Source organism: Stegostoma tigrinum, chromosome 23 (assembly GCF_030684315.1).
Source record: "Stegostoma tigrinum isolate sSteTig4 chromosome 23, sSteTig4.hap1, whole genome shotgun sequence".
Lineage (NCBI taxonomy): Eukaryota > Metazoa > Chordata > Chondrichthyes > Orectolobiformes > Stegostomatidae > Stegostoma > Stegostoma tigrinum.
In genome coordinates, this window is record NC_081376.1 from 43041337 (window position 1) to 43063942 (window position 22606).

The 22606-nt window shown below is 45.5% G+C and overlaps 1 protein-coding gene across 1 annotated transcript in view; it reads right to left on the reverse strand.

Moving 5' to 3' along the window:
- Positions 1-22606, reverse strand: part of LOC125462276 (cytoplasmic phosphatidylinositol transfer protein 1-like) — a 215667-nt gene that overhangs the window by 122736 nt on the left and 70325 nt on the right. The window lies entirely within an intron of this gene.

Consider the following 22606-nt stretch of genomic DNA (forward strand, 5'->3'; position numbering starts at 1 on the left):
TGAGAAGTATTCAAATTTTTGAAACAAAAAGGTAATTGGGGAAATAGAAACCTCTTTCAGAAAGCTGACGGGACAACTCAGTGGGCTGAATGGCTTCTTGCATCCCACTGTTGCGTCATGGTGGCAGAGGGGTGATGTCACTGGACTCGTATTTCAGAAAGGTCAGGTAACTGCTTGAGGGACACAGGTTTAATTTCTACCATTCACATTTAATTAATAATCTGGAAGATAAAGCTACTCTCAGTAATAGGGCCTGTAAACTACCATCAGTTGTATAGCAAAAACCTGTCTGGTTTAGTCATGCCCTTTAAGGAAGGAAATGTGGTGTCCTTGTCTGGTCTAGATAATATGTGACACCGGATTGACTGCAATACGGTTAACTCGGAAATGGGTAAGTGAGCCACGCTGCACCAGAACAACTGGGCGTCAGCTCATTCCATAGACATTACCACCCTATGCATGAAAATGTTGCCCCTCAGGTCCCTTTTAAATCTTTTCCCATTTCACCTGACACCTAGTTTTGGAGTCCCCCTACCCTGGAGAAATGGCCTTGGCTATTCACCTTGTCTGTAGCCAAGGTCTTTTCGCCAGAATAGGATATTGTGCGTCACCAAAAAACATCCCAGCCTCTGACCTTATGATGGAGGGGAATTCAAATGCTGACCAACGAATGACAATCAACTGAATACCGACCTTGGTAACGACACACGCATCTCATGAAGGAATGAAGACTCTTTGACGATGAATGCTATTTCTCAAATAAGTGGAAAATCCATTCAGGACCAAGAGGAGGGGAATTTGTTTTGTTTTTACACCTAGGGTGGTGAATTGTTGGAATTCTCTACGTCAGAGGGCTGTGGAAGCACAGGCTGTAAACATATTGAGAAGTAGAGATTTCTAAACGCCCATGGCGAAAGCGTGGGGAGAAAGGCCCCGGAGTGAATGACTGGCCACAGCCCGAATGAAAGCAGAGAATGTTTGATGAATTGAATGGACTATATCTGCCCCTATATGTCTCTATGAAATAATCAGTACCATAATGACTATCAGGTTGTTTCCCAAGCATAAATTCCCCCAAAGGTTAGAACGTTAATCAGTAGAATTGGATGCTCCCAGCTCCTAAAACAGATCCCTTTTTAATGCACATTACAACAGTGACCACAGTGGTTCGGGCTAGGGACTGACTGGGTTTGTCATCCAGAATTGGGTAACTGATTGCGTGGAGTTTGCACATTCTCCCAGTGTCTGCGTGGGTTTCCACCAAGTGGTCAGGTTTGGAATTAGCTTTATAGTCACATGTAATCCCGTGAGCACAGCGTAAAGTTTATCAGTTGCCACTCACAGCGTCAGCTTAGATTCTTAAAGCACAAATTCTCATGAAAAATATTAGCGAACTTGAATTGAACAGAATAATTTATTGCCACACGTATTTTACAGTGAGAAAAACAATAAAATACAATGAAAAGTCTCTCCAAAAGTCTCTACCAAAATCCGGTTCCATTTTGAATATTTAAGAAGAAGGGAAAGAAACAGAAAAACACAAGAGTTTAAAGACAGTCTATCAGTCCTGAGCCAGCTCATCTTCGTCCATACCTGCAACATCATCTCTCGTCCTCGCTGCCACCTACCCCAGACCCAGCCACCATCTTTTGTTGTTGGGTCTACCTCGTTACATTAATGTAGCAGCTGCTGATTCTAATGCCAGGTCCTGTGCCCGCCCCAGAAAAGTAAGTAAGGGTTCAGTCAAGGTCCATGCTGGGCCCACTCAGAGTGCACGACGGGCTCACTCGGGGTGCGCGCTGGGCTCACTCGAGGTGCAGGCTGGGCTCACTCTGGGTGCGCGCTGGGCCCACTCGGGGTGCGTGCTGGGCCCACTCGAGGTGCGCGCTGGGCCCATTCCTGGTGCGCACTGGGCCCACTCGGGATGCGCGCTGGGCCCACTCGAGGTGCGCGCTGGGCCCACTCCTTGTGCGCGCTGGGCCCACTCGAGGTGCGCGCTGGACCCACTCGAGGTGGGTGCTGGGCCCACTCAGGGTGCACACTGGGCCCACATGACCTTCACGCCATCTTAGGTACAAAAGTACAAAATCATAAAAGCTGTGCAGTTTGGGTAGATTGGCCATGGGAAATGTGGGTTACAGAGATAGGGTGGGATGCTCTTCACAGGGTCAGTGCACACTAGATGTGCTGAATAGTCTCCTTCTGTACTTTAGGGATTCTACCACACTTCAGAATCCTTCGCTTATTGACTGCAAAGAGATTTAGGATGTCCTAACTCAGTGTAAGGGGCTTTCAACATTTAAATTTGTTCCTTTCATTACCTCACTAACCCCGCTCACGTAAATTAGGAGGCACAGATCAGAGATCTCTCCAGAAATCTAATTCTGTTAACTCCCAACTGAATTCTTTCAGCCTTACGGTTGGGTGGAGATGGGAGAAGGTTGGAGAATGGGGTAGCAATTTAACAGACAGGGAGGTGTGGAGTGGGAACAGAAGAAGAGCAAACTGCCATGTTTTTCAGATGAAGTTGTAGGGAGAGGATTGCAGGAGCAGCTGTGGCTCAGCGGACAGTATCCTTGCTCTTGGATCAGAAGGTTATGAATCGAATCCCCCTCCAGTAGATACAAGCACAAAGTTTAGGCTCTCTGGTGTCCTTGTCATTTTCACTTTACTGCTGGTGGGTGTCGGTTGTTGCCTTTCAGTAGACATGCAGGATCTACTCAGGCAGTGAGGGAATCAGAATTAATATCTCAGGTCAATGGTCTTTCTTCAGGGCTGAGGCGGGGGGGCAAAGTTAAGAGTTTAGAAAGGGTTCTTAACAAATACATAGGCAAGTTGGGGGTGGAAAATGGGGAGAAAAAACAACAGGGGAGAACTGTAAGATAATAAAATGTGAGGCTGGATGAACACAGCAGGCCAAGCAGCATCTCAGGAGCACAAAAGCTGACGTTTCGGGCCTAGACCCTTCATCAGAGAGGGGGATGGGGAGAGGGAACTGGAATAAATAGGGAGAGAGGGGGAGGCGGACCAAAGATGGAGAGAAAAGAAGATAGGTGGAGAGAGTATAGGTGGGGAGGTAGGGAGGGGAACTGTGGCAGGTGGGAAGGCTGGACATTGAGACAGGCTAATCAAAACGACGTAATACTGTTATTCACTCATACATGTTACAGCATTTTTATCCAATGCGCCATTTTCAGATCACACCGCCATTCTAGTACTTTCCTCCACTCACACACTCACCAACCACACCTCAATCCCTTGCTTAAAACTGGTTACACCTCTAACGTTTCTCCAATTCCGATGAAAGATCATCTGCCCAAAATAGTTCCGTCTTTCTCCACACCACACCCTCCCCCCACGTCAAAGCTGCTTGATCGCTTTCAGCATCCAATACAAAAGCACTTCACTGTGTAAACCACTTGGAGATGTTTTGGGGGCTGTAAAAGATGCTACATCAAGTGCACACCTTTGTTTCAAGCGGGCCGATCTTGTTTTAAAACAATTCAGCGCGCAAAGGGATCAAATCAAGAGGTAGGCGAGTGTGCTTAGCATCAAGAGATTGAACCAACAGTAGAGTGCAAAAGCTCTGAGACTTACGCTGCGGGTGACTGCAAAGGAGCAATCGTTCCGATGTGTGTACTTGGGGTCTCACATCATCAAGATGGCTGTGGAGAAGGGGGCTTGAGTTGGGGCTCACCCGCTCCGACTGCCTTCCTTTTCCTTTCTCTCTTTTCTTTTTGTAATTTATTTACTCACTTACTTTTCTTACCATCAGCAGCGAGGAATCCCAGCGTGGATTTGGGTGAGATAACAAGATGTAGAGCTGGATGAACACAGCTGGCCAAGCAGCATCAGAGGTGCAGGAAGGCTGACGTTTCGGGCCTAGAGCCTTCTTCAGAAATTCAGGATTTGGGTGGGCCCAGCACAGGCCTCGTGGTGGCAATGAGTGAGCCCCTACTTACTTCTCCGAGTCAAGCGTGGGAGCCATCATCGCAATCAGTGGCTGCCAAATCGGCGACACAGGCGAGGTAGGCCCAGCAACGGAAGGCGCTGCCTGAGGGCTGGGCAAATTCGTCTAGAGTCAGGTTTGGCGTTGTCAACGGCAGCAGGGCATCGCGTTGACACTGAGGAGTGCCAAGAGACGCGGCTCTGATGTTGGGGGCGGGGGTGCGGCGTGGTAGAGGAGAATTGGCCTAGCGGTGAAATATGGCACCTGAAGAGCGGCGACTTCATCGTAGGTCGGGTATCGGGTGCAGACAGGAGGAGGCGTCGGAGGAGGAATGGTGGCACAGTTGTCACTGATGAGATAACAAGGTGTAGAGCTGGATGAACACAGCAGGCCAAGCAGCATCAGAGGAGCAGGCAAGCTGATGTTTTGGGCCTAGACCCTTCATCCCAAAACATCAGCCTTCCTGTTCCTATGATGCTGCTTGGCCGGCTGCGTTCATCCAGCTCTACACCTTATTATCCCAGATTCTCCAACATCTGCTGTTCCTATTATCTCTGTCACTGATGAGGGGATGGCTCAGGACTGATGGTCTCTCTTTCAGCTATGTCTTGCTATTTTTTTCCCTTATTCTTAAAACTATTCAAAATGGTGCTGGGCTGTGGTGACAGTGGAAAAACATTTCACTGTATTTGACTGCTTTTCTCACTGTAAAATACACTTGATAATAAAAATCACTCACTCATTCATCAATTGGAGCTGGGAGCCAAATTTTCCAATTCTACCCCTATCAGTATTCTACATGCACACACACAATCCATCATCTCAAACAGGGTCCAACAGCCACCTCACCCAGGCAGTGTGATGTTTAACAGATGATCTCTTTCCTCCCCGGACTCCTAAAATAACACAAGTGTGGCAGCCACGTCACTTTGATGTCAAGAGCTTGCTAAAAATAGCTTGCCTGCTTTGTTGCAGTTAATGATTTGGTTGCAAATGAGAAAACCGGCCACACTTCAGTGCTGTTCAAGCACATTCTCCAGAGAAAAATGCTAAGGGCTGCAAGACTCACAATAAATCTTCCAATACGCAAAGAGAGGTTATCAATTAGCTTCACAATTTGCTATGCTGCTCCATTCAGCCAGGTAAAAAGGACTGGACTGCATTCTCTAAGCAATCTGCGACCATTGTGTACATTGTTGAGATCTTTATAAGACCAAACAAGAAGCCTGAATGAATAGTGATAATGGGAACTGCAGATGCTGGAGAATCCAAGATAATAAAATGTGAGGCTGGATGAACTCAGTAGGTCCAGCAGCATCTCAGGAGCACAAAAGCTGATGTTTCGGGCCTAGACTCTTCATCAGAGAGGGGGATGGGGTAAGGGTTCTGGAATAAATAGGGAGAGAGGGGGAGGCGGACTGAAGATGGAGAGAAAAGAAGATAGGTGGAGAGGAGAGTATAGGTGTGGAGGTATGGAGGGGATAGGTCAGTCCAGGGAAGACGGACAGGTCAAGGAGGTGGGATGAGGTTAGTAGGTAGGAGATGGAGGTGCGGCTTGGGGTGGGAGGAAGGGATGGTTGAGAGGAAGAACAGGTTAGGGAGGCAGAGACAGGTTGGACTGGTTTTGGGATGCAGTGGGCGGAAGGGAAGAGCTGGGCTGGTTGTGTGGTGCAGTGGGGGGAGGGGACAAACTGGGCAGGTTTTGGGATGCGGTGGGGGAAGGGGAGATTTTGAAGCTGGTGAAGTCCACATTGATACCATTGGGCTGCAGGGTTCCCAAGCAGAATATGAGTTGCTGTTCCTGCAACCTTCAGGTGGCATCACTGCGGCACTGCAGGAGGCCCATGATGGTCATGTGACCTCATCACCTCAGGGGACCTCAAACCCACAGCCTCCAACCTCATTGTTCCCCAACCCCACACGGCCCGTTTCTATCTCCTTCCCAAAATCCACAAACCTGCCTGCCCTGGTCGACCCATTGTCTCAGCCTGTTCCTGCCCCACTGAACTCATCTCCACCTATCTGGACTCCATTTTCTCCCCTTTGGTCCAGGAACTCCCTACCTACGTCTGTGACACCGCCCACGCCCTCCACCTCCTCCAGGACTTCCAAATCCCTGGCCCCCAACACCTCATCTTCACCATGGACGTCCAGTCCCTATACACCTGCATTCCACATGCAGATGGCCTCAAGGCCCTCCGCTTCTTCCTGTCCCGCAGGCCTGACCAGTCCCCCTCCACCGAAACCCTCATCCTCCCAGCTGAACTTGTCCTCACCCTCAACAACTTCTCTTTCGATTCCTCCCACTTCCTACAGACACAGGGGGTGGCCATGGGTACCCGCATGGGCCCCAGCTATGCCTGCCTCTTTGTAGGTTACGTGAAACAGTCCCTCTTCCGCACCTACACAGGCCCCAAACCCCACCTCTTCCTCCGTTACATTGATGACTGTATCGGTGCTGCCTCCTGCTCCCCAGAGGAGCTCGAACAGTTCATCCACTTCACCAACACCTTCCACCCCAACCTTCAGTTCACCTGGGCCATCTCCAGCACATCCCTCACCTTCCTGGACCTCTCAGTCTCCATCTCAGGCAACCAGCTTGTAACTGATGTCCATTTCAAGCCCACCGACTCCCACAGCTACCTAGAATACACCTCCTCCCACCCACCCTCCTGCAAAAATTCCATCCACTAGTCCCAATTCCTCCGCCTCTGCCGCATCTGCTCCCAGGATGAGGCATTCCACTCCCGCACATCCCAGATGTCCAAGTTCTTCAAGGACCGCAACTTTCCTCCCAGAGTGGTCGAGAACGCCCTTGACCGCGTCTCCCGCATTTCCCGCAACACATCCCCCACACCCCGCCCCCGCCACAACCGTCCAAAGAGGATCCCCCTCGTTCTCACACACCACCCCACCAACCTCCGGATACAACGCATCATCCTCCGACACTTCCGCCATCTACAATCCGACCCCACCACCCAAGATATTTTTCCATCCCCACCCTTGTCTGCTTTCCGGAGAGACCACTCTCTCTGTGACTCCCTTGTTCGCTCCACACTGCCCTCCAACCCCACCACACCTGGCACCTTCCCCTGCGTCCGCAGGAAATGCTACACTTGCCCCTACACCTCCTCCCTCACCCCTATCCCAGGCCCCAAGATGATTTTCCATATTAAGCAGAGGTTCACCTGCACATCTGCCAATGTGGTATACTGCATCCATTGTACACGGTGTGGCTTCCTCTACCCAAGCAGAGGCTTGGGGACCGCTTTGCAGAACACCTCCGCTCGGTTCGCAATAAACAACTGCACCTCCCAGTCGCAAACCATTTCCACTCCCCCTCCCATTCTTTAGATGACATGTCCATCATGGGCCTCCTGCAGTGCCACAATGATGCCACCCGAAGGTTGCAGGAACAGCAACTCATATTCCGCTTGGGAACCCTGCAGCCCAATGGTATCAATGTGGACTTCACCAGCTTCAAAATCTCCCCTTCCCCCACCGCATCCCAAAACCAGCCCAGCTCTTCCCCTCCACCCACTGCATCCCAAAACCAGTCCAACCTGTCTCTGCCTCCCTAACCTGTTCTTCCTCTCACCCATCCCTTCCTCCCACCCCAAGCCGCACCTCCATCTCCTACCTACTAACCTCATCCCACCTCCTTGACCTGTCCGTCTTCCCTGGACTGACCTATCCCCTCCCTACCTCCACACCTATACTCTTTCCACCTATCTTCTTTTCTCTCCATCTTCGGTCCGCCTCCCCCTCTCTCCCTATTTATTCCAGAACCCTTACCCCATCCCCCTCTCTGATGAAGGGTCTAGGCCCGAAATGTCAGCTTTTGTGCTCCTGAGATGCTGCTTGGCCTGCTGTGTTCATCCAGCCTCACATTTTATTAACCTGAATGAATAGATTGTATTTACCACAGTCAATACATTTTACCAGTACACTTTGTAATCGGCAGTGTGCCTGGAAAATCTCCTGCCTCTTGAGTCAGAGATTGTGAAGGCTCAGGACTCATTTCACAGATTGAGTCCAAAAATCTGCAGTACTAAAGGAGTGCTACATGGTCTATGCTGCTACTGTTTGGATCAGACATTAAACCAAGGCCGCATCTGCTCTGTCAGGTGGGCATAGAAGATTATTTTGTAAAAGGAGCTGTGAACTATCCTAGATGCCATGGACGATGTTCATTCAAAGAGCCATGGAGCCTTACAGCACAGAAACAGACCCTACAGTCCAACCAGTTCATGCTGACTATAATCCCAAACTAAACTAGTCCCAGCTGCCTGTTCCTGGCCCATATCCCTCCAAACACTTCTTATTTATGTACTTATTCAAATGTGTTTTAAACAGTGGAAATGTACCCACATTCACCACTTTCTCTGGAAGTTCACTGCACTCACGAACCACTCTCTGTGTGAAAAGGCTGCCCCTTACATCTTTTTTAAAATCTTTCTCCTCTACCTTAAAGATACACTCCCTAGTCTTGAAATCTCCCATCTCAGGTAAAAGACACCCACCACACACCTTATCTCAATCTCTCATGATTTTCTGAAACTCTATATAGTCACCCACTCAACCTCTTATCCTACCTGGTAAGGAGCTTACAGTGTGCAAATTTACTGCTCTGGAACATCAGTGACCTTACCTCAAAGATACTTCTCCTGTCACCAGCATTTTGAGATGTCCAGATGTCAAGTAGCACTATATAAATGCAGCTGTTGCTTTTTTTTGATAACCGTCCGAAAGTACTTCACATCAGCTTAAACACGGGGGCAAAAAAAGGACCGCAGGGCGAGAGAAAATATAGGGATTACTGTGGTACACTGCAATCACACAGACTAGCACAGGGGTCAGCTCCCTCAGATTGTCCTAGAGTGTCTAGAAACGGAAGATTAATCCTCTGTTGAGGAATGCAATTTGGGAATATTCTCCTGTCGTGGAACACCTCAAAAAGCAGTGGCAATGAGAAAGGCTGGTCTGGTAAAGAGAGACTAATTCTTCAGTTGAGTAATGAGCACAGTGTAACAGTCCAGGGGAAGGTAGTAGGTGTATGGTTAGGATGGATGTATCAGGAGCAGGACTGCGTTGCAATGGGTGGACAGGGGTCAACTGCTCCTCCTCCACGCCAACCTGACCATATGCAACTAGTATCAGCAACCCAGCCACCTATAGCTGTTGGTTTAGATGCTCTGCCATTGCAAACAGCTTGCTTCCCTTCCTGTGTACAGTCACAAAACAGAGCCGGGGCCAATAAAAACTGCCTGGGCTCTCTGTCCCAACTACTGGGAATAGCAGTTTCTCATTTACTGGGCCAGTGAAATATTTATGTCTGGACTGTTGGGGAAAATGAATGGTTTCTGGCAGCTTTGCATTGTAGGAAATGTACACGATTCATGGAGATATGCAGCACAGTAACAGACCCTTCGGTCCAACTTATCCATGCTGACCAGATATCCGAAACTGATCTCATTTGCCAGCATTTGGCCCACATCCTTCTAAACCCTTCCTACTTGTATATCCATCAAGCTGTCTTCTAAATGTTATAATTGTACCCATCTCCACCAACTCCTCTGGCAGCTCAGTCCATACATGTACCACCCTTGGCATGAAAAAGTTGCTGGTTAGATCCTTTTTAAATCTTCTCCCTCTCACCTAAAACCGATGCCCTCTAGTTTTGGACTCCCCTACCCTGGGGAAAAGGCTTTGGCTATTCACCCTACCTATGCCCCTCATGATTTTATAAAGCTCTATATGGTCATCCCTCAGTCACTAATGCTCCAGGGAAAATAGCCCCACTCTATGCAGCTTCTCCCTATAGCTCAAACCCTCCAACTCTGGCTACATTCCTTTTCTGTACCCTTTCAAGTCATGTAAGACTAAAAGAGTTTCAAACAAAACTGAAATGTTCTTGCTGATTTGTTGTGTAACATGCAGGACTATGTCCATCAGAATGGGCCTGCTCACCAATGGTCTTTGTGTTTATTGTATGAATGATTCCATTTGTTTCTAACAGGAGATGTTATTTTATGGCAGCATTCTCAGCTGGACCCTCAAATCACTCCATGATGCCCAAGCTCCCTATCTATTTAAGGCCAATCTTGAGCTCTGTGCTGGTGTCTTTGTGGATCTCACATTTCCTTCCCTCCACCATTGACCACTGTGTCTGCAACGGATGAGATTCTAAGCTCTGGAATTCCCTTGTTGAAACCTCTCTGCCTTTCAAACTCACTCTCCTGCTTTGAGTCACCCCTTGATCTGCCTCTCGTGTCCAGCCACCTCCCACTTCATATCTTCTCACGTGGCTCAGTGTCACTTGTTGTTTGATAGTATTCTACTCCGAAGGCACCACATACACTCAAATGGCTGTCCTCGTAAAGTGTTGCGATGTGAAGATACAATCCCTGATTTTTAGTTCATTGAAACTATCCATGAGCTGTGCAAAGATTCCCCTTTGGTGTTCCCTGTGATATCCCGACTATTTTTTGAAAAATTCCTTTAAGGGGTGCAGCTCTGACCAGCTTGATACGCATTTGGTACCCATCTCCTCCTCAAGGGCAGGTTTGGGTGGCAGGCTGCCCTCTTCCATGGCTGCAGTCCATGTGTGGTGGGCAGACCCTCAATGTTGTCAGGGAGCAATTCCAGGATTTTGACCCAGCAACACTGAAAGGACAATGATATATTTCCATGTCAAAATGGTGAGTGGCTTGGATGGGATCTGGCAGGTGGTGGTACTCCCATGTATCTGCTGCCCTTGACTTTCTCAATGTAAGTGGTTATAGGTGGTATGGTGGGTTAGTGCATTTCTGCAGTGCCTCTTGTAAATAGTGCACACTGCTGTTAATAAGTGTTGGTGGAGGGAGCAATGGGTATTTGATGAATGTGGTGCTAATCAAACTATAGCAGCTTTGTCCTGGCTGATGTCAAGTTTCTTGAATGTTGCTGGAGCTGCACTCATCCAGGCAAGTGGGGAGTAGACCATCACACTCTTGACTTGTGCCTTGTAGATGGTGGCCAGGCTTTGGGGAGTCAGGAGGTGAGTTATTCACTGCAGAATTCCCAGCCTCTGACTTACCCTTGTAATGTCTGCACTTGTGTGGCTAGCCCAGTTCAGCTTCTGTTCAGTGGTTACGCCTTGATGTTGATAGTATGGGATTCAGTGATGGTGGCTCCAGCGAATGTCAAAGGGCAGTGATTAGATTCTCTCTTGTTGGAGATGGCTATTGCCAGGCTTGCATGTGGCAGAAATGTTACTTGTCACCTGTCATTTCAAGTATCTCCACATCTTGCTGCATTTCAGAATGGATTGCTTCACTATCTGAGAGGTCACGAATGGTTCTGAACATTGGACAATTATCGGTGAACACCTCCACTTCTAAATTTATGATGGAGGGAAGGTCAGTGATGAAGAAATTGAAGGTGGTTGGGCCTTGGATGTTACTCTGGGAACGCATGCAGAACTGAGTTGACTTTGTTGACATTTGCGTTTAGGAGCTGAATGTCACGTTGAGGTCGTGCAGGACAGAAGTGAGGCCTCTTCTGGAGGCCTACGTGCAGTTCTGCTCACCCTGCTACAGGAAGGATTGGAGGGGGTTCGGAAAAGATTTACCAGCAGGTTGCTAGGAATGGAGGGTTCTAGTTCTAAAGATGGGCTGGGATTTTTTCCACTGGAGCGTAGGAGGTTGGGGGGGTGATCTTATCAAGGCTAATAAAATCACGAGGGGTGCAGGTAAGCTAAATAGCAAAGTTATGGGGCATATTTTTAAGGTGAGGGGAGAAAGTTTTAGGGACAACCTTTTTTACACAGAGAGTAGTTCGTATGTGAAATGAAGAGCCATAGGAAATGGTAGAAGCAGGCACAGGTACAACATTTAAAAATACATTTGGATAGGTACATGACTAAGAAAGATTTTGAAGTATGTGGACCAAATGCACGGAAGTGGGACTAGTTTACTCTGGGGACATTGTTGGCATGGATGAACAGCCTGAAGGCTATATGACTCAATGACAGGCCTCCAACATCCACAACCATCTTCCGTGCATCAAGCAGCAAAGAAATCTCCCCTCATGATTCCAACTGACTTCAGTTTTGTGAAATACTACACCAGGTCAAAATTGGCAGCCCCAGCAGAACTCAAACAGAGCATCAGTGAACAGGTTATGAGAAGCAAATGCAGCTTGATGGCACTGTTGCTGACCTCTTCCATTCTGGAATCAACTTCTACATTGTGTTGAATCAAAATCTCCATGACGCATAAAAACTCCTGGCAAGAACAGTTCTCTGAGTAGGAGTAGAAAAATGAGGAAAAGGGGGAAGGGAAAGGCAATGGACTGCATGCTTCTTTGAAAGGAACAGCACAAACATGAAGGGTCAAATGATCTGCTTTGGCATGCTACAATCTGCTTGTGAGAGGGGAGAGGCAACAGATGGTGGGGGATCAGGAATTGCTGTAAATAAAGGCGAGGGGATGGACTGGTAAAGCTGAACATTGCACAGGCAGTCGAGCTTCTGAATAAGAATAACTGTGAAGCACTGGGGAATGACAATAGCTTAAAAATTGCCGAAACGGGATACAAACTGAAGCTTATTGCCCTGCAATCATCAGGAATAGGTGGGTAAAAATGACCTGGAAAAAGAGGACAGCAATTTATACAACATGAGAAGAAAGTGCTCATTAGTTGCACACCATTGGTGTGGAGATGCAGCAAGAACAGTTAACTGTCAATCTTAGTTCTCATCTTGCTGTATCTCCATAGCAATGATGGTGTTTCCTTTACCAGTAGATTTCCAGCATCTGAGTCCTGGTGAGTACAAGACAAAACATTTTGACTTCTTGTGTCCTTTTACTGTCAAGTCAAAATTTAAAATTACAGAAATAAATCAAGGCCATCATACCCGATGGCCACTATAAGGGGAGATTACTAACTTGCTGTCCATGATAAAAACTAGTGTTATGAAAGGTGCCTACTGTTGAAACTATGTTGTAGCAATGGTTAACGCCACAGGCAATTGGTCCAATGATAGCAATTCCAACAATGATTGTACCAAAACCAGCAAAAGACCAAAGGCTATTTCAAATCCAGAGCCAGCACACACACACACACACATATATATGTCTTTCTATTTGTTGGGGTCAGTGTTATAATTCCCCATCCCCTCTGTTGTTTTTAAAGGGAGTTGACTCATATAATTAAGTGTCCCTTAGCCTGGCCCAGGGACACAATAATAATCATAATATCCCTCTGTGATCTGCAGTGGATTTTGAAGTCTTTTGCACGTGTTGACTTATGATTCCTCTGCAGGTGGCCTGGATGAGCAACTTGGTGCATAGATTCAAATGATTACACTGCTTTATTTCAGCGTGAGAGTGCATGCAAAGCGATATTTATAATAGATCTCTTTCCGTTCAACTGTTCTTCACATTATGGCACAAAAACAAAAATCATACTGCGCTTTCATGCATCAGTGGATAGCCTTGTCTCTTTTAAAAAAAAACATTTTGAACTGCTCTCTGCCTATTATCCATCCCCCAGGACCCCAGTGCTTCACAGTTATTCTTATTCAGAAGCTCGACTGCCTGTGCAATGTTCAGCTTTATCAGTCCATCCCCTCGCCTTTATTTACAGCAATTCCTGATCCCCCACCATCTGTGTGCATGCAGAACGACACTGAGTCCTGGTCAAGAAACTCCATGGTCTTAACATTCATGCCTCCTTTTTCAAATCTCTCGACAGCTTCACTCCTTCTTAGCTTTGTAAAAGTCGACCTGCCCTTAAATATTGTTTATTTTTCTTGGAGCAAAATTCCGATGCCCAGAGATGCTTGTAGGTTCACAGCCAGTCAGCTGTTCACTCCTGTTTTCGCAAAGATTTTGTGAAACCTGAAAGGGTTCAGAAAAGATTTACAAGGATGTTGCCAGGGTTGGAGGGATGGTGCTACAGGGAGAGGCTGAATAGGCTGGGGTTATTTTCTCTGCAGTGTCAGAGGCTGAGGGGTGACTACAGAGAAGTTTAAAAAATCATGAGGGGCATAGATAGGGTAAATAGCCAAGTCTTTTTTTCCCAAGATAGGGGAGTCCAAAACTAGAGGGCATAAGTTTAGGGTGAGGAGGGGAAAGATTTAAAAGTGACCTAAGGGGCAACATTTTCATGCAGAGTGTAGCGCATGTACGGAATGTGCTGCCAGAAGAAGTGGTGGAGGTTGGTACAAATACAACATTTAAAAGGCATCCGGGTGGGTATATGGTAGGAAGAGTTTAGAGAGATATGGACCAAATGCTGGCAAATGTGATTAGATTAATATCTGGTCAGCACGGATGAGTTGGACTGAATGGTCTGTTTCATGCTGATCTTTATGACTCTATTTCTGCTCCTCGAACTCTAGCCAATTGTGCATCCCAGATTTTAACTATTCCACTGCTAGTGGCTGTGCCTTTAGTTGTTTAGGGCTACAAGCTCCGGAATGTCACACTTCTCCATCTCACTTTCTTCTGTAAGCCTTGAACCTTGACACTCCTTCAACCGGACATCTTTGACCAGAGTTTTGATGTGGTCTCAGCGTCATGTTTTATTCTATAATGTTCCTATGAAGCACTCTGTTACATTAAAGGCTCAGCATAAATTCAAGCTGTTGCTTGTGAACCTCTCTCTGTTTCTTTTGTTAACACACAAAGGGATCAAAGACTATCCAAGATAATGAACATTGTTAACCACACAGATAAGCTAAGACATTTTGTATTGTTTGCAATCTATTCTAACGCAATATCAAAGGTAGCTCATTAGCATCTTAACTACCAAGCAATTCCAACTTCCCTTCATCACTTGCACAAGTGCACCTTGATTTAAAAAACAACGCAGTGAAGCAATGACTTCCCGTAAACCAGTGACAGAATACTCAAAGGCTCTGAGGACTCAGTGGTTAGCAATGCTGACACTCAGCGCCGGGGACTCCAGTTCGATCCCAACCTCGGGTGACTGTGCAGACACCATGCAGACATTCCCCACGTGTCTGTGTGGGTTTCCACCGGGTGCTCTGCTTCCTCCCACAGTCCAAAGATATGCACATTAGCTGGAACGTGGCAACAGCTTAACATCTGAAGGGGTGGATTCCATTGTGGGGGGAAATAGGAAGGAAAAACGACCAGAAAGGAGAACTCAGGAGAGGTTATTAAAGTCTCCAGCACAGACATGGTGATCACGAGGGATTTTGAAATGGAGGCGAACTGGGAAAATCAAGTTGGTAGTGGATTGCAAGAAAAGGAATTAGTGGGATGACTACGAGATGGCTTTTTGGAGCAGCTTGAGGTGGAGCCCACAAAGGAATAGGCAGTACTGGATTTAGTGTGCAATGAAGCAGACTTGATAAAGGGGGCTTAAGGTGAAGGAACCCTTAGGAGGCAGTGATCCTAATCTTTATTCTGCAATTTCAGAGGCAGAAGATAGAATCAGAAGTAATGGGATTACAACTGAATAAGGGCAACTACAGAGGTATAAGGGAGGAGCTGGGCAGAATTGACTGGAAAAGGAGCCTAGCAGGACAGACACAGGAACAGCAATGGTAGGCGTTTCTAGGAGTAATTCAGGAGATGCAGCAAAAATTCATCCCTAGGAGAAAGAAGCGTGGTACCGGGAGGATGAGGCAACCATGGCTGACTAGGGAATTCAGGAATAACATAAAAACAAAAGAGAACACATATAATGTGGTGTAGGGCAGTGGGAAAGCTTACAAAGACCAACAGAGGGCAACAAGAAAAGAAATGAGGAGGGAGAAGATTAAATACGAGGGTAAACTAGCCAGTAATATAAAGGAGGACTGTAAGAGTTTCTTTAGATATATAAAGGGCAAAAGAGAGGTTAAAGTGGACATTGGACCGCTGGAAAATGACACTGGAGATGTAGTAATGGGGGACAAGGAAATGGCTGAGGAACTCAATAATTACTTAGCATCAGTTTTCACGAGTAGAATCCCAAAAGACACGATTAATAGCGCAAGGGGGCAGAGCTGAGTATGGTGGCCATCACCAAGGGGAAGGTGCAAGAGAAACTGAATGGCCTGAAAGTGGATAAATCACCTGGACCAGATGGACTACATTGCTGAGCTCTTAAGGACATAGCTGTAGAGAGCTTTCAGGAATCACTAGACTCAGGGAGGGTCCCAGTGGAAAATCACTAACGTGACACCCCTGTTTAAAAAGGTAGCAAGGCAAAAGATGGAAAATTACAGGCCAATTAGCTTAACCTCGGTCATGGGTAAGATTTTGGAGTCCATTGTGAGGGATGAGATTTCAGAAATCTTGGAAGTTCATGGTAAATAGGGCAAAGTCAGCAAAGGGAGGTCATGCCTGACAAATCTGTTAGAATTCTTTGAGGAAGTAATGAGCAGTTAGACCAAGGAGAGCCAATGGATGTTATCTACCTGGACTTCCAGAAGGCCTTTGACAAGGTGCCACACAAGAGGCAGCTGAGTAAGGTAAGAGTCTATGGTGTTAGAGGCAAGGTACTAGCATGGACAGAAGATTGGCTGTCAGGGAGAAAGCAGAGAATGGGGACAAAAGGTTCTTTCTCAGGATGGCAGCTGATGACTAGTGGTGTTCTGCAAGGTTCAGTGTTGGAACCACAACTTTTTATGTTGTACATTAATGATCTAGATAAAGGAACTGAGGGCATTCTGGCTAAGTTTGCAGATGATACAAAGATAGGTGGAGGGACAAGGTCGTATTGAGGAGGCACCGAGGCTGCAGGAGGATTTTGAGCTTTTCCAGCAACTTCAGTTTTTGTTGTTGTAGAGTATTTTTAAGTTGGCAAGCCATAATTAGCTGTGGGTGCCATGAGGGTGAGTGCTGGACCTCAGCTACTTACAGTCCGTATTGATGGTTTAGATGAAAAGATCGGAAGTAATGTGTTTATGTTTGTGGACGGTAATGAGTACGCACGGTGTGGAGAACACATAGATAGGATGCAGACAACTTGAATGAGCGGGTTACAAGGTGGAAATTGAAGTACAAAATGCGTAAGTATTTTTATTTGTTAATGGGTTGTGGGCATTGATAGTTAGGCCAGCATTATTGCCCATCCCTCACTAGCATCTCATGGACGAAGGAAGTGAAGTAATTATTGTCCGAGTGGTATGGAGAAAAGAAAAACTTCTTGATTGGTGAGGAACTACAAACAATGAAGCTCGCATTGCCATGTTCCAGAGAGCATTTAATTTAAAAATTCCTTCGTTCACAGAATGTGGGTGCCCCCTGACTGAGTCAGCGTTTATTGACCTTGTTAGTTCAGCTTAAAGAGAAAGCATTAACGTTAGCCTGTGCCGGTTGAGAATACAAGAATGAGAGATGACCTTATGGAAAAGTAGTCTCTTTGAGACTTGATAAGGTAGGTGCAGAAATGTTGTTTCCCTTTGTGCGAGGAATCTAGGATCAGGGACACAATCTCAGAATAACAGGTCACATAATTAAGGTAGAGATGATGAGGAATTTATGCTCTCAGAGGGTAGACTTCTTTACTGCAGAGCGCTGCCAAGGCTGGGTCATTAAGCATGTTCAAGGCTGAGGTAGGATTTTTAGTCAGTGAAGGAATTGAGGGTTATAGGGATAACGAAGTGGCGATGAGAATGATCAGATTAGCCATGATGTCACTGAATGGTGGCACAGACTTGATGGGCTGAATTGCCTCCTTCTGCTCTTGCATCTTACGGTCCTAACCAGTCATCACTTACAGTAAACTCAGAGATAAGTACAACCAGAGATGATGCAAGTTTTCAATGCTTTTAGAAATCTTACTAAGAACTGACGTCACTTTGATCATTGAAGCTCAACTTATACTGTCATTAATTTGTCTCAGCAACATTTCTAAAGATGCTCAACCTGTGAAAGGTTGCTGATTAAATGAGAAAGTCATCAGGAATAATCTAAAGGTTACACTGAAGTAATTTTGATTCCCTTGATCAGCTTACACTGAGCACATGCTACAGGCAAGAGGACGGATAATCAGTCTTTTCCAAATTTTTTATTAATGATGTATTGATTGAACAGCAATGCTCAAAAATGATCCCTGGACAAAATAAAGACAGGCCTGTATAAATGCTTTTATTTAAAAAGCCTGATCAGTCTTGCAATGTAGAACAGAGCTCAGCTTGGAAACATGCCTTTGTGACTTGCCATAGTCGTATGAACTCAAATGTGGTAGTTTTTACTGTATCCAGGTATGAAGGCAGAAGCACATATAGTAGTGGCAGTCAGTCAATGTGACAAAAATCCTCCCTGTTTGCACTGATCAGGAGGGGCTCGGTCTATTCCTCTGTCGTTCCACAACAGAATACCTAGAAGTGAGAACCTGAGGAGGGTGAATGTCAAATCTGTGCCCAACCCTCTCAGATTAGCAGCAGTGCAGCAGCCTTCAAAATGCTGGATTTTCCACATTCTGAAGTCGAGCATGGGAGTTTAAGAGGTCATGGGGAGAAGCCCAAAAAAAGGAAAATGAATGATTCTTCATCAGTCTGAGAGCTGGTCATCTGAAATTACCATTTTGGAAGTGACAGCTCTAACATTTGAGCCAAACATTAAATCTTGAGCAGCCAACCCAGCAGGAATGTAGATCTTCAGGTTATTAATCAGAACACGTCACTCTTAGATTAGCAACCTTTCTGCTGAACCTATACAATATCGGAACATTATTGTGAAAGATAAAGTCCACGGTCACCCTTTAACCAATTTCTGGGACTGAAACAAATTAAGAAGTGGAGAGCAGCGTTCCTGTTAAAAATCAATAGCAAGCATCAAATGGCTGGGCTTGCTATTAAAACTAACACATGCGTCAGGAAATGACTGTAAAACATGTGCCAGAGTTAATTTTCAGAGCTTGTCAATATTTTCAAAAATATAACATCCTGCTTGAAAAACAATCTAGGGCGATGTAATAATGCAACAATCTAGAAGTTACACTTGGTTAAATTTATTCCTCCCCCCACCCCAATTTGGTTTGAACTTTGTTTTCCCTTTTTTCTATAAAATCTTCTGCATTTTCATGTTCTTTTTAAGCAAATTCCTGGTTTTGTGCTTCACTGGCAAGACAAGGTCAGTACTTGTTGCTAAATTTCTAATTGTCACCGAGAAGGTGGTAGTAAGCTGTACACATGAACTCCTACCAACCAGGGTAAGGTGCTCCCACAATGTTGTTAAGTAGGGAGCCCCAAGATTTTGACTCAGCAGTGAAGGAGGACTGGAAATAAATTTCCATGACGCAGAGGTGACCTTCACAGTGAAACCATTATAACACATCTGTTGCCCTTGTCCTTCTGAGTGTGGGGAGGTCACAGGTTTGGGAAAGGCTGTTAGTGAAACTTTGGCAGGTTGCTCTCGTATGTCAATGCACACAGCATAGACTCTAGCTCTTGTTGGGTTGTGGTAGCGTCCCTACCTCTGAGCCTGGGGAGGTTGTGTTCAAGTTCCACCTGCTCCAGAGGTGTGTAATAACATCTCAGAACAGCTTTAGAATATTTGGACTCCAACCATGACAGGTTAGCTGTTAGAGTATGGTGACTGTGAACAATCGAACAGCAAAGTTATCTTGCCTGCGGGACCAGTGCAGAATGAAGTGTCACCCCATCTGGGCTGGTTGGTATCCCATCGGCTATCCATGGTGCCTTGTTTTTGATGAATAATAGCATCAGATACTTCCAGAATCAGAGCTTCAGTAACATACTTCGCATGGCCAGGATGTCCCAAAAGACATTTCTGGGAAACATGCTGATGGATAGCCTCTGCATACAGGCAAAATAAAAACAAAATGCAGTAGGTTTGACTAGCTCTGCTTCTCCAACCTACAATATTTTATCCTGTAGTATGGGTGAATATGTGAAGACTCTGTCATTGACTCAACCTTCGGGATGGATTTTGTGTTGCATACACTTGCTTAGGTTCAGTGAAGTCACTTTGGAGTGCCTTAAAGATTTCCAAGGTAGATGATGCAATCTATTTTGAACGGGTCCTGCTTGGTTTTCACTTTAGGTAGCATGAGTTCATAGGTTATAGAGTTATGGTCAGGCAGTGTATTGATATTCCATTACGTGGGGACCTGCCTAATGCCAAGGTTACCCAGCTGCGTGTGTTTAAGGTCACCCTTCCTCTTACAGAGTGAAGAGACTGATCGGTGGGCTGTACTGCCAACCATAAAAGAAGTCTGGTCGGTAAGTTTTATGGTTCAAACCCAAAAAAAAAGTATCATTTCAAAAATAGCTCAGCGATAGTAGAAACTGCTGATGCTGGAGGATCTGAGATAACAAGGTGTAGAGCTGGATGAACACAGCAGGCCAAGCAGCATCAAAGGAGCAGGAAAGCTGACGTTTCGGGTCTGGACCTTTATTTAGGAATTATCTGATTATTTCTGAAGAAGGGTCCAGACCCGAAACGTCAGCTTTCCTGCTCCTCTGATGCTGCCTGGCCTGCTGTGTTTGCCCAGCTCTACACCTTGTTATCTCATTTCAAAAATACACTTGATTCGTCAAAAAAATAGACTATAACTGAGTAAAAAGCTTCTAAGTCAGTTCAGAAAAACAACAAACAATCAAAATATGGATATTTCTCAGACAGTGTCTACAGTTGCAAAAGCAAAGGCATTTCCTACTCATGCAGGAAGCTGTTCATTTCGAGGCTCTGATGGGGAGAGATCTGACAACTGAAATGAACACTCTTTATACTTTGGCAGAAAGACCTTAGACAGTGGTCTTTCCTCACTGTGCCTTGGTGGCAGCTGTCCCAAGCTTTAGTGCCAAATCGAAAAACTGTATTTCGGCACAACATTGTGGGCTGAAGGGCCTGTTCTGTGCTGTACTGTTCTATGTTCTATGTTTATTTCAACAATATACTTTATTCATAAAAATATCTATATATACATACATAGTCACTGGAGCAGTTTGGTTTGGTACAGTTGCTTAGGAAGAAACAAACAAACATTGGAACACCAATCATGTGGCAATTCAATGCAGAGAGTCTCTTTAGCCAAAGCTATTTCTGAAGATACAGTTTCCTACACACACATTATAGTGAAGTTCACACTGCATGGAATGAGTAATGGAATCTGCCTCTACGACCAGCAAAAAAAATCACCAAAAAAAGAACAGGCTGGTTGCTCATTTGTCCTTTGCAGGGACCTGCTGACTATACAGGTTTGATAACATGCCTCTGAGGCATCGTGGAAAGTTCTGCTACATTAAATGCAAATTTTCACCAAGTAAATGTATGTTCTTGCATTCTTCAGCAATCTGAATGAACATCTCTCAACATGCAGGTGAGTTACAATTAATATTTGGCATCAAAGCTGGCTTCTTTGAAAAGCAGTATATATTTTGGGGAGGCAGACGACAGACTCAGCCATCAGAGGTTTCTGGCTCTTTAAGGAACCAACCAATTGTCGGCTGATCCCCATCCTTTGCACTCCTTTTCCAGTTCCCTGGCAACAATCCTGCACACACTGAAAACTCACAAAATGAAATATGACGAACTTGATAAAATAGGAAATGGGTTCAACAGTGAAAACAAACTGAAAGATGGATGTTTTCAAAGACATGAGACACAGAATCAGAAAGAAAATAGCAGCCTGCTTAAAAGAAAAACTAAGCAATCTAAGAAATGAACAAGGAAAATTAAACAGTATGCCATTCATATAACGAATAAATTTATCAGGCTGACATTGAAGCATAAAGCATTTCAGTATTACAAGGTTTCTTCTGGATTTTACAGCTGGTCTCAGCCATTTTCAAGCCCGGGGGGGTCCAAATAATGCAGGTTTTATTGATCCACTTTATCAGCATCCTACACCCCGAACTCTTCTGTGTGTAACAGTTTCTTGTGAACAATACTAGGCCATTTAAACTCAAAGATTGGAGCAGTTTGCATTCCACTCAAACACATCCGCCCAATGACCGTCTCGACAACTCTGTTAACAGAAATGATCATGACTATTGCTCCTAATCCTTCTTCCACAAGAAGCAATTGTGCCCATTTTTTGGGCTTTTGGCAAGTTGCCACCTGCAACCAAGGCAGAGTAAATGCTTATCCAACATAATGCATGTCAGACAAGACATCCCAAATCTCTCTCGGCTCAAGGAAGGAACAACTACACTTACAGCTCGTTTGGTTAAACCAGAACAACATCTTGTCATTGTGTGATTTTAAAACAAATCAGAACTTGTACACCTTGCTGCTTTGCCTGTCAAACCTCATGAGATTTAAGAACAGAGATGTAGGCACTCTGGCAATGTCACAAGACCTAGAGGCTCAAGTTCATGTTCTTGGGACATGGTGGAATTTAATTTCAATTTATGAACCTGTTATTTATCTGCAATTACTCTTAGCTGACTGTGAAACTAATCCTGGAATGTTGTAAAAACAGAAATTGCTGCAGAAACACAGCAGGTCTAGCAGCATCTATTGAGAGAGAAACAGAGTTAATGTTTGCAAATACGACAGAGGCACTTAAGGGATTTTTGGACGAGGACATGAATATGCAAGGAATGGAGGGCTATGGTTTAATTTGGCATCATGTTTGGCACAACATTGTGGGCTGAAAGGCCCCTTCCTGTGCTGTACTGTTCCACGTTTCGAGCCCAATGTGATTCTTCTTCAAAACAAGTATCGCTGGACTCGAAACATT